Raw genomic sequence first — 18398 nt, 5'->3', positions numbered from 1 at the left:
CTTTCTGAGCACCTTTCCCCTCCCCTCCCCTTCCCCCAGCAGGAATCAAGTTCCATCTTTATATCCTTAATATCAACACTGTACCTACTATTTGGTGGTGCTCAATATATGCTTGCTGAACTGAATAAACTGGGATGAAAATTGTGTTGAATTCATAACTGAGTTTCTAACATACTGAATTCACACATCCATTCAGCTCCAAGCTAAGGACTTTGGCAGGCACAAGGGATGCAACAACAGGACAGAATAAAGCCCCTCTGAAAAAAGCAGAAATAAAAATACATGTACAAGCACAACTTCAGGTAGTCATAAATACTACCAAAACTAAGGGGATTAAAAACTTGATATTAGGTAGGATGGCCAGGGGAAACTTTTCTAGGGAGGCATAGCTCCAGGAGGAAGGGGTTCCCTGCCCAGGACAAGTTCTTTATGAATTTGCTGAGACTGAAGGAAGACAAAGATAAGAAGTTGGGCATTAAAGGGTTTATTCTCACAGTTCAGTCTCTCCCCACTCCAAACCTAGGCTGTTCAGCTCTCTCTCCCTGCTCCAGCTCTTCTCCCAAGCTCATTGTCTCCTGGCTGCAATGCACTCCCAGCTCCAAACCCAGACCCTCTCCTTTCTCTCTGCCACCCATTCAGCTCCCCTACCACACCTGAAGGAACTCAGTGTGTGGGTCCTTCCTCTCCACCCATACCCTGGACTGGCAATCCCATGACTGACCAGTGGCTCTGCCACTGATAAACATTCATAAATGTGCAAACATGCTCTTATTATATACACAATGTACACTATTAAGACCAGGTGGGAATCCTGATTAGAAAGTTCCATTTTCCCCACAGGAGGAAACAATTTATCTTTCCTACATCAGAATCCTGAGACAGGAATATCCTCATCATACTCTGGGAAGAACAGGCCAGTGCAGCTGGAAAGCATTGTAAGCTAGGAGAATGTAAGAAATGAGGAATGGATCATTAAGTGATATAAAGTAATGCCATTTTCCTTGACTCTTTGAGAATATAGAAGAAATTGCTTGTCACATTCTTCATTATAGGACATACTGCCTTATTATCAGAGACAGTGCTACTTAATGGAAAAAGCATTCAGTTGGGAATGAAGGACCCTGGATTCTAATATCTAAGTGAGTAAAAGACTGTAAAGCATTAAGCAAGTTACTAAAATCTTTGAATCTAAGTTTCTTGAGGAACAAAATAACAGGGATGAGTGTATCTGAATCCTTTGTTATACAGAATTTTGTAGAGATTAAACAAGATTTGCATTTTTATAAGATCCACTGAATTTTAACATTTGAAGGGAGAGATTTAGAATACTTCTTATGAAAATGTGGTCCCTAGACCAGCAGTATCAGTAACACCTTGGAATTTGCCATAAATGAAAATTCTTAGGCCATATCCCAGACCTACTGAATGAGAAGTTCTGGCAGTGGATTTAGAAATCAATGCTTAACAAACCTTCCAGGTGATTTTGATGCACACTCAAGTTTGAGAACCACTGGTTCAGAAAAAGGTGAAAATGTTGAGCCAGTCCCCAAATAAAGCAATGGAGAATTTCAGAATGTTGTTGCTTGCAGCTGCCATGAGCTAGTAAATATACTAAAGGTTTCACATAAATCAGAGGATCTCAATGGGAAGGAGCTAGTACTTACTCAATTTTCAAATGTCCTGCAAGACATTCATATGGGTGAAAAATCTGTTGATCATTATCAGAGCCTAGAACCTAACATTTTTACACCCAACTAGAGTTTTTTTGTTGTTTTAGGTGCTAACGTACAATAATTTTTTCTATAAAGGTAACTGCCATCTAAATCATGATACTATATTCTGAATTTTACTAAGATTTGGTCATTTTCTTAGACTGAGTTGCAGTATGTTTCCTCTTATTTCTCCTTTATTTTAGACTTAGGGCATTATATATTTTTTAAAAATCATGTATGTAGATTAGTTTTACCAATTTTATGAATTTTGTTTCAGCATAGAAATGAGGGCATTATAAAATATTTGTTGTAAAAGGGGCCTGTTGGGTCTGAAAGAGTTGAGAGCCACTGATTGATTGGGTCATTTAACTTCACAGCAACTCCCTGAAGAAAGTACTCAGAAAAGTTAACTTGTCCATGGGCACCACACAGTCAATAAGTCTCAAAGCCAGGATTCAAATTTAGACCTGTTTGCCTTAAAAAATCAGGCATGAATGAAAACTGTTGTTCACACAAAAACCTGTACATGAACATTTAGAGTAATATAATTAATTACCCAAAACTGGAAGCAATCCAACTGCCCACTAACAGGTGAATGGAATGAAAAAACCCAGTGATTTATTTAATCAACAGACTATTGCTGAACAATAAGAAGGAACTCACACAACAACACAGATGAATTTCACAGGTTGGTGTCACTGGCTGAGATGCTGTTTTTCTGCAGGATTATGTCTCAGAGGTGACAAAGAATGAAGCCAGAAGACAAGAGGAGAGAGCAACCAGCATGATCTCACAAAGGGAGATCTTTTTTACTGAATCTCTTTTACTGAAGAATGAAAAGGAAATGATTCCTGCTATTCAGGAGCGTCTCCAAGGGAGGATGCCAGGGCTGTGATGTCTAGGGTTTATATTGCCTACTGAGGGGAGGAAGTTCCACCTCACTGACCAATAGCAAACTGAACTAATGACATCACAATCCACTCTTGCTTGCCTGAAAGTACAATGCTTCATTTGCATTGGGCATAACCAATCAGAGCTGAGGTGTATCTAAGCAGACTTTTGAATGGCTGAGTTGGATTTGAGCTTTTTGAAACTTACAAAGGTCTTGAAACTTAAAGAGGCCCTGAACTCTATCTGCCTGCGTCCCTCTATCACCTCCATCAGTGGTACTGAGTGACCAAAGTCAGTCTCAAATGGTTACACAGTATTTGATTCCATTTACATGATACTTGGAAAAAACAAAACTGTGGAGATGGAGAATAATCAGTGGCTATCAGGGGTTAATGGTGGGAAAGGGTGTTAATAGAGACGGAAGATTTTTGGAGTGAACAAAACAGCTCAGTATCTTGACTGAAGCTGGTGGTTACACAAATCTATACATATGTTATAACTCTATGCCCCTCTAATATCAGTTTTGTGGTAGGATAATTTTTAAATTAACTGACTAAACCACACCATTTTCATTGTACCATGTGGATAAAAGGCTGGTGTGGGGAAAAAAAAGATTATGCGAAGTAACCCAGATAACACAGGAGGGGTATGGTGGAGGCTTTAAACATTCTGTCAGACAAACCCCACCACACAGGCATGGAAGCTTTCTTCCCACCTTCTCACACAAAGCTTCTTCCCCTATGTTCTTTTCTCTCCCCTCAAAGCGAGGAAAACCAAGGCCATCTGAACTGCAGGATTGGAGCCATCTTTGACAAGAAAAACAATCTATTTCCAAACCAGGTGCAGAGCTTTGGAAGCCCAGCATTTTTAGATACAACATATCACATTTATCTTAACTTTGAGATTTCCAAAGAAACAGGATCCTTAGTCCAGTTTTTAATCCAGATTGGCCTTTCTCTGGGCCTATCAAAATACTGCATCATTAATTTTACCTAAATTCTACCCTCCCTCAAAATTCTACCTTAACCCTGTTTCGTTCTTTGTGAGATCATGTCCCATGATCCTGCTGGTGATGATCCACCTTGTTGTAGCAAGTGAATAAACCTAATTTTGTTGGACTATAGATTTAGTCCTGGTAGTGCATATCTGATGTGTTTTAATATGTTTTATCGTAAACATAAGTTTGAACGGAGACTAGCACATTGTATATAATCAAATACCTTTGAATAAATGATTGAGATTATTAACTTCATACTCAGAGAAGTAAGTCACCCAAGGTCACCCATATGATTTGGCTATAGAAGCTTATATTCTTAATTGTGCAATATTCCCTACTGTTTTTCAAATGCCAAGAAACAGGCCCAAGATGATATTTAGTACCCTAATCCCAGTACAATTCTTTTCCTAGTCTACTTCACTGTGGTATTTGTGTGTGTGTGTGTGTGTGTAATACGTGTATGCTCTAGGTCATCTGCCTAGCCTTGTATAGACCTCTATTGATGAATGAAAACATCTCTGAGATCCATTATCTTCATATTTAAAATGGAAGCTAAATCAAGTTCCAACCCTTGGTATGGTATGGCCTTGATATTAGTTGTTCATTCTAATGGTGAAGAACATTAAGCAGCCTGGCATTGAGAAGCATGTTGATGATTGTGAGAAGGTCAATGATTCACAGGAAAAGAAAAAGAAAGCACAGTGTGTGGTGCTGAATAAGTGCCATTGTATCTGTATCTCTTAAAATGTCTTAAGTCCTTCCTAAATGTACAAGCCTGAGAAAATAAACATCAATGGATTTGTCTGATTGTCTCTCTATATTTCTTAATTATTATATCTAAACAAGCCTCTCATAATTCTTTGATTAAGAATGGGCATAATTTGAGAAAATTCAGGGTGTGAGGTATTCTCCTTTGGTGCATCTGAGAGGCTGTTTCTCAGTGGTTCTTTCTGTAGGTTATTGTGAAGATTAAATGAGTTAATAGTGTATTGCTGATGAGAAAACAGCCTAGCAAATGACACAAGGAGCATATCAAAGAAACTGGGAAGAGTTAAGAGCATATCAAAGAGAACTAAAAATTAAATGCCTAAAACCTGAGGCTCCAAAATGAGAAATTGCAGTTAAAATTCAAATAAAGCAGAAGTAGAAAAATATGAGCAATTCTACCTGGAAAAATTAAAAATTAGAAAATCATTGTTAAAATAAACTGGGTAAGATTAAATCTCATGAACTTCCAATGATGTAGCAAGAAACAGAAATATAATCTGTGTGTGTGACATGTGTTTAAAGAAATAGATACTGCTGAACTTGATATGGATCCCATAGATTTGCAAATCTAAATAAAGATCTAGTCTTACAAACTTCTCAAGAACATGTACAGATTTTAAAGAAAAAATTACATGATCTGAAAGAACAGAAATTTGTTAATGTACTGTTCGTATAACATTTTTTCAAATATGCATTGATGTATAATTTTTAAGTAGACAGTGAATGACTTGACAACTGTATACACACTTGAGTAACAACCACCCCTAGTTATGCCATATGATATTTCTATCTTCCTACCAAGTTCCCTTGCAGGCAGTAACCCTGTAATTAATTATTTCCCATTAAATATATGAAATTAGAAAATTTTGTTAAAAATATCTATGAATCGGTGGAGCCAACATGGCGGCGTGAGTAGAACAGTGGGAATCTCCTCCCGAAAACATATTTTTGAAAATAAAACAAATACAACTAATCCTGAAAGGGAGACTAGAAGACACAGGACAACAGCCAGATTACATCCACACATGTGAGAACCCAGCACCTGGTGAAAGGGGTAAGATACAACCCCCGGCCCAGCGGGACCTGAGCACACCTCCCCCCAGCTCCTGGTGAGAGGAAGAGGGAGCCCAGGACTGCTAAACACCCAGCCCCAGCCACCCGCACCAGAGCGCAGACACATTGCATGTGTGGAGGGCTGGAAACTAGGGAAATAGGGCAGCAAGACCTCTGAGTGGGTTCCAAAGCTGATGCCCCTGTGACAAAGAAAAGCGAGTGCTTTTTGAAGTCTTAAAGGGACAGGGACATAACAGCTGGACAGATACAACACAGGTCACAGCCAGGTGGCTGGAAATTACAGGGAAAACCGGGCGCAGTAAACCCCTGGGCAACAGCTCTGAGAGCCCTCATAGAGGTAAACAGCCAAACAGCCTGCCGCACCCACCCCCCAATCCATTACCCTCCAGGTGCTGCGAAAGCAGAGAAACAGCCTAAGGCAGACCACGTCCACAAAAGGGAAATTCCTCCATATCGGCTGGGCAAAACACAAAGACCCAGTCTACATGCAATTACCCAACACAAGTCACTAGGAGTCGCAGTTGTCCCAGTAAAGAAAGGCCAGTAGCAAGTGAAAAGTTTGGCCCTCCCAGCTGACAGTAAATAGCACCTGTCAACATGGAAAGGCAAACCAGTCTTCCTGAAAAAGAATTCAAAACAAAAGTCATAACCATGCTGATGGACTTGCAGAGAAATATGCAAGAACTAAGGAAGGAGAATACAGAAATAAAACAAGCTCTGGAAGGACGTCAAAACAGAATGGACGAGATGCAAGAGACCATTAATGGACTAGAAAACAGAGAACAGGAATGCAGAGAAGCTGACGCAGAGAGAGATAAAAGGATCTTCAGTAATGAAAGAATTCTAAGAGAGCTGGGTGACCAATCGAAACGGAACAATATCCAGATTATAGGGGTACCAGAAGAAGAAGAGAGAGAAAAAGGGATAGAAAGTGTCTTTAAAGAAATAATTGCTGAAAACTTCCCCAAACTAGGGGAAGAAATGCTCTCTCAGACCACAGAGGTACACAGAACTCCCATGACAAGGGATCCAAGGAGGGCAACACCAAGACACATAATAATTAAAATGGCAAAGATCAAAGACAAGGACAAAGTATTAAAGGCAGCCAGAGAGAAAAAAAAGGTTACCTACAAAGGAAAACCCATCACGCTATCATAGAACTTCTCAACAGAAATCCTACAGGCCAGAAGAGAATGGCATGATATACTTAATGCAATGAAACAGAAGGGCCTCGAACCAAGACTATGGTATCCAACACGACTATCATTTGAATATGAAGGAGGGATTAAACAATTCCCAGACAAGCAAAAGTTGAGGGAAATTGCCTCCCACAAACCACCTCTACAGGGAATCCTACAGGGACTGCACTAGATGGGAGCACTCCTAAAAAGAGCACAGAACAAAACACCCAACATATGAAGAAGGGAGGAAGCGGAATAAGAAGGGAGAGAAATAAAGAATCATCAGACCATGTTTATAATAGCTCAACAAGCGAGTTAAGTTAGACAGTAAGATAGTAAAGAAGCTAACCCTGAACCTTTGGTAACCACAAACTTAAAGCCTGCAATGGCAATAAGTTCATACCTCTCAATAATCACCCTAAATGTAAATGGACTGAAAGCACCAGTCCATTACTCTATTACACAGAGTAATAGAATGGATAAAAAAGCAAGATCCAACCATATGCTGCTTACAAGAGACTCACCTCAAACCCAAAGACATGCACAGACTTAAAGTTAAGGGATGTAAAAAGATATTTCATGCAAACAACAGAGAGAAGAAAGCAGGTATTGCAATTCTGGTATCAGAAAAAACAGACTTCAAAATAAAGAAAGTAACAAAAGACAAAGAAGGACATTACATAGTGATAAAGGGCTCAGTCCAACAAGAGGATATAACCATTATAAATATATATGCACCCAATACAGGAGCACCAACATACCTGAAACAAATACTAACAGAACTAAAGGAGGAAATAGAATGCAATGCATTCATTCTAGGAGACTTCAACACACCACTCACTCCAAAGGACAGATCCACCAGACAGAAAATAAGTAAGAACACAGAGGCAGTGAACAACACACTAGAACAGACAGACCTAATAGACATCTACAGAACTCTACATCCAAAAACAACAGGATACACATTCTTCTCAAGTGCACATGGAACATTCTCCAGAATAGACCACATACTAGGCCACAAAAAGAGCATCAGGAAATTACAAAAGATTGAAATCCTACCAACCAACTTTTCAGACCACAAAGGCATAAAACTAGAAATAACCCGTACAAAGAAAGCAGAAAGGCTCACAAACACATGGAGGCTTAACAACACGCTCCTAAAAAATCAATGGATAAATGACCAAATCAAAATGGAGTTCCAGCAATATATGGAAACAAATGACAACAACAACACTAAGCCCCGACTACTGTGGGACACAGCAAAAGCAGTCTTAAGAGGAAAGTGTATAGCAATCCAGGCATATTTAATAAAGGAAAAACAATCCTAAATAAATGGTCTAATGTCACAATTATCGAAATTGGGAAAAGAAGAACAAATGAGGCCTAAGGTCAGCAGAAGGAGGGACATAATAAAGATCAGAGAAGAAATAAATAAAATTGAGAAGAATAAAACAATAGCACAATTCAATGAAACCAAGAGCTGGTTCTTTGAGAAAATAAACAAAATAGATAAGCCTCTAGCCAGACTTATTAAGAGGAAAAGAGAGTCAACACAAATCAACAGTATCAGAAATGAGAAAGGAAAAATCACAACGGACCCCACAGAAATACAAGAATTATTAGTGAGTACTATGAAAACCTATATGCTAACAAGCTGGGAAGCCTAGAAGAAATGGACAACATCCAAGAAAAATACAACCTTCCAAGACTGACCCAGAAAGAAACAGAAAATCTAAACAGACCAATTACCAGGAACAAAAATGAAGCGGTAATCAAAAAACTACCAAAGAACAAAACCTCCGGGCCAGATGGATTCACCTCGGAATTTTATCAGACATACAGAGAAGACATAATACCCATTCTCCTTAAAGTTTTCCAAAAAATAGAAGAGGAGGGGATACTCCCAAACTCATTCTATGAAGCTAACATCACCCTAATACCAAAACCAGGCAAAGACCCCACCAAAATAGAAAACTACAGACCAATATCCCTGATGAATGTAGATGCAAAAATACTCAATAAAATATTAGCAAACCGTATTCAAAAATATATCAAAAGGATGATACACCACAACCAAGGAGGATTCATCCCAGGGATGCAAGGATGGTACAATATTCGAAAATCCATCAACATCATCCACCACATCAACAAAAAGAAGGACAAAAACCACATGATCATCTCCATAGATGCTGAAAAAGCATTTGACAAAGTTCAACAACCATTGATGATAAAAACTGTCAGCAAAATGGGAACAGAGGGCAAGTACCTCAACATATAAAGGTCATTTATGATAAACCCACAGCCAACATTATATTGAACAGCGAGAAGCTGAAAGCTTTTCCTCTGAGATCGGGAACTAGACACTGATGCCCACTCTCCCCACTGCTATTTAACATAGTACTGGAGGTCCTAGCCACGGCAATTAGACAAAACAAAGAAATACAAGGAATCCAGATTGGTAAAGAAGAAGTTAAACTTTCACTATTTGCAGATGACATGATACTATACATAAAAAACCCTAAAGACTCCACTCCAAAACTTCTACAACTGATATCGGAACACAGCAAAGTTGCAGGATACAAAATTAACACACAGAAGTCTGTGGCTTTCCTATACACTAACAATGAACCAACAGAAAGAGAAATCAGGAAAACAACTCCATTCACAATTGCATCAAAAAAAATAAAATACCTAGGAATAAACCTAACCAAAGAAGTGAAAGACTTATACCTTGAAAACTACAAGTCACTCTTAAGAGAAATTAAAGGGGACACTAACAAATGGAAACTCATCCCATGCTCATGGCTAGGAAGAATTAATATCTCGAAAATGGCCATCCTGCCCAAAGCAATATACAGATTTGATGCAATCCCTATGAAACTACCAGCAACATTCTTCAATGAACTGGAACAAATAATTCAAAAATTCATATGGAAACACCAAAGACCCCGAATAGCCAAAGCAATCCTGAGAAAGAAGAATAAAGTAGGGGTTTCTCACTTCCCAACTTCAAGCTCTACTACAAAGCCATAGTAATCAAGACAATTTGGTACTGGCACAAGAACAGAGCCACAGACCAATGGAACAGACTAGAGAATCCAGACATTAACCCAGACGTATATGGTCAATTAATATTTGATGAAGGAGCCATGGACATACAATGGCGAAATGACAGTCTCTTCAACAGATGGTGTTGGCAAAACTGGACATCTACATGTAGGAGAATGAAACTGGACCATTGTTTAACCACATATACAAAGGTAAACTCAAAATGGATCAAAGACCTCAATGTAAGTCATGAAACCATTAAACTCTTGGAAAACAACATAGGCAATAACCTCTTAGACATAAACATGAGTGACCTCTTCTTGAACATATCTCCCCGGGCAAGGAAAACAACAGCAAAAATGAACAAGGGGGACTATATTAAGCTGAAAAGTTTCTGTACAGCAAAAGACACCATCAATAGAACAGAAAGGAACCCTACAGTATGGGAGAATATATTTGTAAATGACAGATCCAATAAATGTCCAGAATATATAAAGAGCTCTCATGCCTCAACAAACAAAAAACAAATAACCCAATTAAAAAATGGGCAGAGGAACTGAACAGACAGTCCTCTAAAAAAAGAAATACAGATGGCCAACAGACACATGAAAAGATGCTCTACATCGCTAATTATCAGAGAAATGCAAATTAAAACTACAATGAGGTATCACTTCACACCAGTAAGGATGGCTGCCATCCAAAACACAAACAACAACAAATGTTGGCGAGGCTGTGGAGAAAGGGGATCCCTTCTACACTGCTGGTGGGAATGTAAATTAGTTCAACCATTGTGGAAAGCAGTATGGAGGTACATCAAAATGCTCAAAACAGACTTACCGTTTGACCCAGGAATTCCACTCCTAGGAATTACTCTAAGAACACAGCAATCAAGTTTGAGAAAGACAGATGCACCCCTATGTTTATCGCAGCACTATTTACAATAGCCAAGAATTGGAAGCAACCTAAATGTCCATCGATGGATGAATGGATAAAGAAGATGTGGTACATATACACAATGGAAAACTACTCATCCATAAGAAAAGGGCAAATCCTACCATTTGCAGCAACATGGATGGAGCTGGAGGGTATTATGCTCAGCGAAATAAGCCAAGTGGAGAAAGAGAAATACCAAATGATTTCACTCATCTGTGGAGTATAAGAACAAAGGAAAAACTGAAGGAACAAAACAGCAGCAGAATCACAGAACTCAAGAATGGACTGACAGGTACCAAAGGGACAGGGACTGGGGAGGATGGGTGGGTAGGGAGGGATAAGGCAGGGGAAACAAAAAGGGGGGTATTAAGGTTAGCATGCATGGGGGGGGGTGAGAGAAATGGTAGGGCTGTACAACACAGAGAAGACAAGTAGTGATTCTACAACATTTTGCTATGCTGGTGGACAGTGACTGTAAAGGTGTTTATAGGGGGGACCTGGTTATACAGAGGATCAAAGCTTAAGTTGGCTACCCCGAAAATGAACTAAGATAGAATATGAAAAAGAACTTCCAACATCAGCACTCTCTGGAAGAGTCATGCCAGAAGATGATAATCAAAAAACTCCAACAAAGATCCATGCGCTGCTACAGGTGTAGATGCACTCATCCCAACGGCTCCTGGACTTGCCATGGGAATGAAGATGGGGATATCTAGGCTGGCCTGTGCATACAGTAAAACAGCAAATTTGACTGGATCTATACTGTTGGAACTCAACCAAGAATTAGGAGAAGTGCAAATTGTAGCACTCCAAAATCTTACAACTACAGACTATTTATTGTTAAAAGAACATATGGTATGTGAACAGTCCCCAGGAATGGGCTATTTTAATTTGTCTGATTTCTCTCAGACTGTTCAAGTTCAGTTGGACAGTATCCACCATATCATAGATAAGTTTTCACAAATGCCTATGGTGTCTAACTGGTTTTCTGGGTTTCACTGGAGATGGCTGGCAATTATAGGTCTGCTTTGGTTATATAACTGTACTCCTATTATGTTAATGTGTGTGTGCAATTTAATTAGTAGTTTAAAACCTATACATGCTTATGTTACTCTACAAGAAGATATGTCAAAGAAATAATCAATCTTCCCATGTTTTCTTCCGCCTGCTACTTCTATAGCTTTTCTTCTTCCTTCCTAATTACAACCCTTAAATAGAATTCGTGCCTCATATCGAATTTACCGTGTATCATAATTCTTCCAAGTGGTAAAGATACCTCAAGCAAATGCTGGGCATAGAGGCCACAGGGCATGAATATGCAAAGAAGTAAAAAGCTAACCTTTTCAATCAATATTGCTTCCCTCTCACTTACCAACTTTACATTTCCCTGTATGGCCCTGGAAGATGACTGGTTAGCCAGAGATGGGTAAGATTCCTCAAGGGAGGAACAACCTAAGACAGGCACAGTTGCAGGGGGGCCATCAGGTGAGAAATTGGGGATCAACAGAGGTGAGGCTTAGAACCTCTCCCCCCTTGTTCTGAGAGAAATTGCTGCATCCGTGGATGTTTTATTGCCCTTGTCTAACTTGGATTAACACATAGTCTACAGGCACACACCTGATCATCTACATTTGCTCTCTTACAACACTAAACTATGTTTTCTACCTATATCTTGCATCTACCTACCACTTCAGCATTTTATTAAAAATAATAATAATAAAGAGAGAAATGTGGTATCCACATATAAATCAAGTATAAAAATCAAATGAATATTCATATTTGGACTGATTGTTTATAGTTCATAATGCATGATGAAAACCAAAAGTTTCTGTGATGACTGCCCTTGTACTGTTCACCATGTAACTTATTCACTATGTAAGAATTTGCTCTCCATGTAAGAACTTGTTTATTATGCTTCAGAAGATTGGAGACTGACGAAAATTAGGCTTGGGGTGGATTAATGATTGTGCATTGAGCATTGACTCCCCTATACAGAATTATATTGTCGTTAACAATCATTTGATCAATAAATAGGAGAGATGCCCTCACAAAAAAAATAGTACACACTTCCAATTGTAAAATAAATAAGTTATCGGTATGTAATGTATAGCATAAGGAATATAGTCAAAATATTGTGACAACTTGGTATGGTGATAGCTAGTACCTAGAATTATCATGTATATAAATGTTGAATCACTGTGTTGTACACCTGAAACTAATGTAATACTGTGTGTCAACTACCCTTCAATAAAAAATAATTATCTACAAAAAAATATATCTATGAATCAGGTTCCATAATGAAAATTTATATAGTGTTTTATTTGAAGATATATCTTTTGGCATTTTTTAACTAACTTAAACTGATATAAAGAGGAGATATTGATGAAGAATTTGGTAAATTTTGGTGATTATCACTGTTTCATGAAGTGGCTACTATACCCCATCACTCAGCACTATGGCAGGCAACCAGTGGGGACTGTGGGCCTTGTTCAAGGTGTGGCTTGCTGGTGCTAAGGTAGACAATAAAGACTATGTACTCCAAAAATCAGGGCTGCATGTTTTGATTGCTGGTAACTGCTTTTGATGACTGAGGAGACAGCACAGAGGCCATCCATTGTTTAAATGTTAAAGGCTGAAATAACCCCTATGAGATTTAAAGGAATAGTACTTCTCCTCCACCTTTTGGTACTTCCCTTTTGGGAGCCAGACATTTAAGCAAAACTTTGTCAGATAACTGACTGACTACAGAGACAATGGAAGAGAAAGTTTAGTGATCACACACAACAAAGAATGCATAGTTTGTAAAAATAGCTTGGAAAAGCTACAAAATGACTTCAGCCTCAAAAAATATAAATCAACAATCCCTGAAGAGAAGAGAATTGGATTTCTGGAGTTATGAAAATGCTCAGTTCTCCCTACCAAGAAGAAAATTATATAGCAAAGAAAGAAACAGGAAAAGTGAACCATTAGCAAGAAAAAAGAAGATTTGACAGGAACCATCCCTGAGGAAGCCTAGACATTGCACTTAGAAAAAGACATTAGGTCCACTGTCTTTATTATTTTCAATGAAGTGAAGGAAACCATGAATAAAGGACAAAAGAAAATCATGAAAACAATGAAGAAAGGAAACCAGACAAATCCTGAAGCTGAAAACACAGTAACTGAAATGAAAAGTTCACTACAAGGAGTACAAGGGCACATTTGAACATGCAGAAGAAAGCATCAGCAAATTTGAAGGTAAGACAATTGAAATTATCCAGTCTGCTAGCAAAAGAAAAGAATAATGAAAAATGAGCAGAGCCTGAGGGGCTTGTGGTACTAATATACACATTACAGGAATCCTAGAAGGAGAATCAAAAGAGAAAGAGAAAGAATATTTGGAGAAATAATAAATCTTCCAAGATCTGATGAAACATATGAATATACACATCCAAGAAGCTCAATGAATTCTAAGAAAGATAAACTTGAAGAGATCCACATTATAATCAAATTGTCAAAAATCAAAGACAAAGAGATTTTTAAGATTAACAGATGGTTTCTCATCAGAGACCATGAAGACCAGAAGGTGATGGGATAACATTTATGGGCTGAAAGAGACAGTAAAAAAAGAAGTTCTTTATGTGGAAAAACCCATCCTTTAGCACTGATGGATAAATTAAGACATTTCTACATAAGCAAAAGCTTAGGTAGTTCATTACCAGTAAACCTGTCCTATAAGAAATGCTATTGGGAGTCATTTAGGCTGAAACAAAAGGATACTTACTAGATAGCAATTCAAAGCCCAAAGAAAGTATAAAGAATATAGCAATGGTAAATGCATAGGTTAGTATAAAAGATAGTACTGTACTTTTGTTATGGCTTGAAACTTCCCTCTTTTTTTACATGATTTAATAGGCAAGTGCATAAAATAATAATTATAACTCTATGTTAGTGGGCATACAATGAATAAAGGTATAACAATGAGAATATAAAGGATGAGACATGGGGATGTATAAGAGCACAGCATTTGTATACTATTAAAACTAAATTAGTATTCAAACTAGGTTATATATTTAAGGTGTTAATTCTAATCCCCAAAGTAATTACTAAGAAAATAACTAAAAACATACAGAAAAGGAAAGGGAATCAAAATGGTGCATCACAAAAAATGAACTAAAGACAGGAAAAGGCAGTAATGGAGAAAATAAGGAACAAAAACTTGTAAGATATGCAGAAAACAATAGATAAATGGCAGATCAAACGCTTCTTTATCAGTAATCACACTTCATGTAACTAGATTAAAATCTCCTATTCATGACAGAGATTGGCAGATTGGATAAAAAACGAACAAGATCCACCTGTGTGATGTCTACAAGAGATTCACTTTACATATAAGGACACAAAGAGATTGACAGTGAAAAGATACAAAAAAGAAAAGAAAGAAAAGAAAAGAAAATAGAATACATACAAATAGTAACTAAAAGAGACCTGACATGGCTGGATTAAAGAAAAGATAGACTTTAAATCAGAAGAGTTTACAAGAAAGAAAGAGGAAAATTACATATTGATAAAATTTTCAATACAAGAAGATGTAAGAGTTATAAGCATACATAAAAGAGCACAAAATATGTGAAGCAAAACATGATAGAATTGAAAAGAGAAACAGAAAATTCTACAATAACAGTTGGAAACATAATAACCTACTTCCAATAATGGATAGAAGAATGAGACAGATTATTAATAAGGAAACAGTATTTGAGAAATATTATAAACCAAACAGACCTAGAAAATATATATATAAAACACTCCACCCAGCAACAGCAGAATGCACATTCTTCTCAAGCACATATGGTATATTTTCCAGGAGTGAGCATATGTTAGGCCACAATAAAAGTGTTAATAAATTTTAAAAGACTGATATACACAGTATCTTTTCTGATCAAAATGAATGAAACTAGACATCAATACCAGAAGAAAAACTAAAAAATTCACAACTGTGTGGAAATTAAATAGCATAATCTTAAACAAAAAGTTGGTCAAAGAAGAAATCACAAAGAATATTAGGAAATAACTTCAGAAGAACAAAAACAAAGTACAACACACCAAAACTTATGAGGTGAAACAAAAGCAGTGCTAAAAGAAAAATTTATAGCTGTAAGTATGAACATTAAAAAAGAATGATTTCAAATCAGTTACCTAATTGTACCCTTACAGAACTGGGAGAAAAAAGGAACAAACTAAACCCAAAGCTACTAGTAAGATGGAAATAATAATATTACAGCAGAGATAAATAAAATAGAGGATAGAAAAAATAGAGAAAACTAACAAAACCAAAATTTGGATCTTTGAAAAGATCAATGAAACTGACAACTCATTGTCTAGATTGACTAAGAAAAAGAGAAGACTCAAATTACTAAAACTGGAAATAAAATGGCAGCATTACTACTGATTTTACAACAAAAAGAATTATAAGAGAATACAAACAATACAAAGCTAGATGAAATGGACAAATTCAAAGAAATACAAAATCTACTAAAACTTACTAAAGAAGAAATAGACAATCTGAATAGATCTATACTTCATAAGGAGATAGAACCAGTATTAAAAGCAGAGGACTGGATGGCATTATGAATGAATTATACCAAACATTTAAAAAGTTAACACAAATTCTTCTCAAACTCTTCCTAAACATTTGAAGACAAGGGAACACTTCCAATTCATTATATGAAGCTAGCATTAGCCTGATACCAAAGCCAGACAATGGCACTACAAAAAAAAAGGAAACTACAAATATCCTTCCTGAATAAAAATGTAAAAATCCTCAACAAAATGCTAGCAAATACAATTCAGTAGACTATTACAAAGATTGTATATCTTAACCAAGTGGCATGCAAATATCAATTAATGCACGAGATTCCACATGAATTTCTACATTAGTAGAAGGAATTAAACCACATGATCATCTCAGTTGATACAAAAAAAGCATTTGACAAAATTCAATACCTTTTATGGTAAAAACCTCAAAAAAGTAAGAATAGAAGGGAAGTTCCTCCATGTGATAAAGATCACATGTGAAAAACCCACAGCTAAGTCATATTGAATAGTAAAACACTGAAAAGTTTCCCCCTAAGATCAGGAACAAAAGATGACCACTTTTTCCACTTCTATTCAATACAGTACAGGTAGTCCTAACCAGAGCAATTTAGCAAGAAAAAGAAAAAATGGCACCCAAATTGGAAAATAAAGTAACATTATGTTCACAGATTATATGAGCTTATATGTAGAAAACCCTGTATAATCTACAAAAACATTGCTACAGATTATAAAAGAATTCAACAAGTTTACAGTATATAAAATCAACACAAGAAATTCGTTTGTATTTCTATACACTTGATATGAAAACTCTGAAATAGAAATTAAACAATTACATTTTCATTAGCATTGAAAGGAGAAAATACTTAGGAGAAAAATACTTTTTACTGCACAGGCAGTAAAAAGAAAATAGATAAATTAGACCTCATCAAAATTAGAAACTTTCTTTACAGCATGGTGGCTATAGTTAGTAATACTGTATTGAATATTTGAAAGTTGCTAAAAGAATGGCTCTTACAAAGTTCTCATGACAAGAAAAATAATGTGTTACTATGTGTGGTGATGGGTGTTAACTAGGTTTACTGTGGTGTGCATTTCATAATATGAGAGCAATCATTTGTACACCTGAAATGAATATATTATTATATGTCAATTACATTGCCATAAAAATTTTTTAAAAACTTTGTGCACTGTAGCTCCAGGAAGAGGGGTTTCCCCTCCCAGTTCAAGTTGACTATGAATTCAGTGAGACTGAAGAAAGGCAAGGGCAAGAAGTTGGGAATTAGAGGGGTTTATTCTCATGGCTTAGTCTTTCCTGACTTGCACTGGTGGCTCACTTGGCTCCCTCCCCATTCTCATGACTCTGAATCCTGGCTGCCCTGCTCTCTACCTTGGCACTGGTTGGGACCCCTCTTTCACCAAGGTCTTTCTTCCTGGCCACGCTACCCTGCCCCACTCTCACATGGGGAAAAACTCTGTGAGCAGGTCCCTGGTGGCTGGTGGGTGCCTGACCAATTACATATCAGGAACAGAGGGTAGGAGATAATGGGTGTTTCTTCTCCACCTTTACCTTAGACTGGTATTCCATAACTGACCAGAGACTCCGTCAGGGGTAAACATCCCATAAATGTGCAAACATATTATTATGTACACAGGGGATGCTATTAAGTCCAGGCGGGAATCCTGGTCAGAAAGTTTTCCCCACAGGACCAAAGGACACTATCAAAAGAGTGAAAAGACAACCCACAAAATGGGAAAAATATTTGCAAATCATGTATCTGAAAAGAGATTAATATTCAGAGTACATAAAAACTTTTACAATGCAACAAATATTCCCAATCAATTCAAAATTGGGCAAACGATATGAATAGACATTTCTCCAAAAATGACATATACAACAAATAAGCACATGACAAGATGCTCAGCATCACTAACTGGTAGGGAAATGCTAATCAAAACTATTAGATACCACTTTATTCCCCATTAGGATAACTATAATAGAAAACCAAAACAAAGAAACCAAAACCAGAAAATAACAAATGTTAGCATATATGTGGAGAAATTGGTACCCTGACACACTGTTGGCTGGACTGTAAAATAGTGCATCCATTGTGAAAAACAGTTTGGTGGTTCCTCAAATAGTTAAACATAGAGTTACCACATGACCCATATATTCTATTCTCAGGTAGATATCCCAAAGAATTGAAAACAGGGATTCGGTTA

The sequence above is a fragment of the Manis javanica genome, chromosome 16, assembly GCF_040802235.1.
Source record: "Manis javanica isolate MJ-LG chromosome 16, MJ_LKY, whole genome shotgun sequence".
NCBI lineage: Eukaryota > Metazoa > Chordata > Mammalia > Pholidota > Manidae > Manis > Manis javanica.
This window is presented reverse-complemented; position numbering follows the sequence as displayed.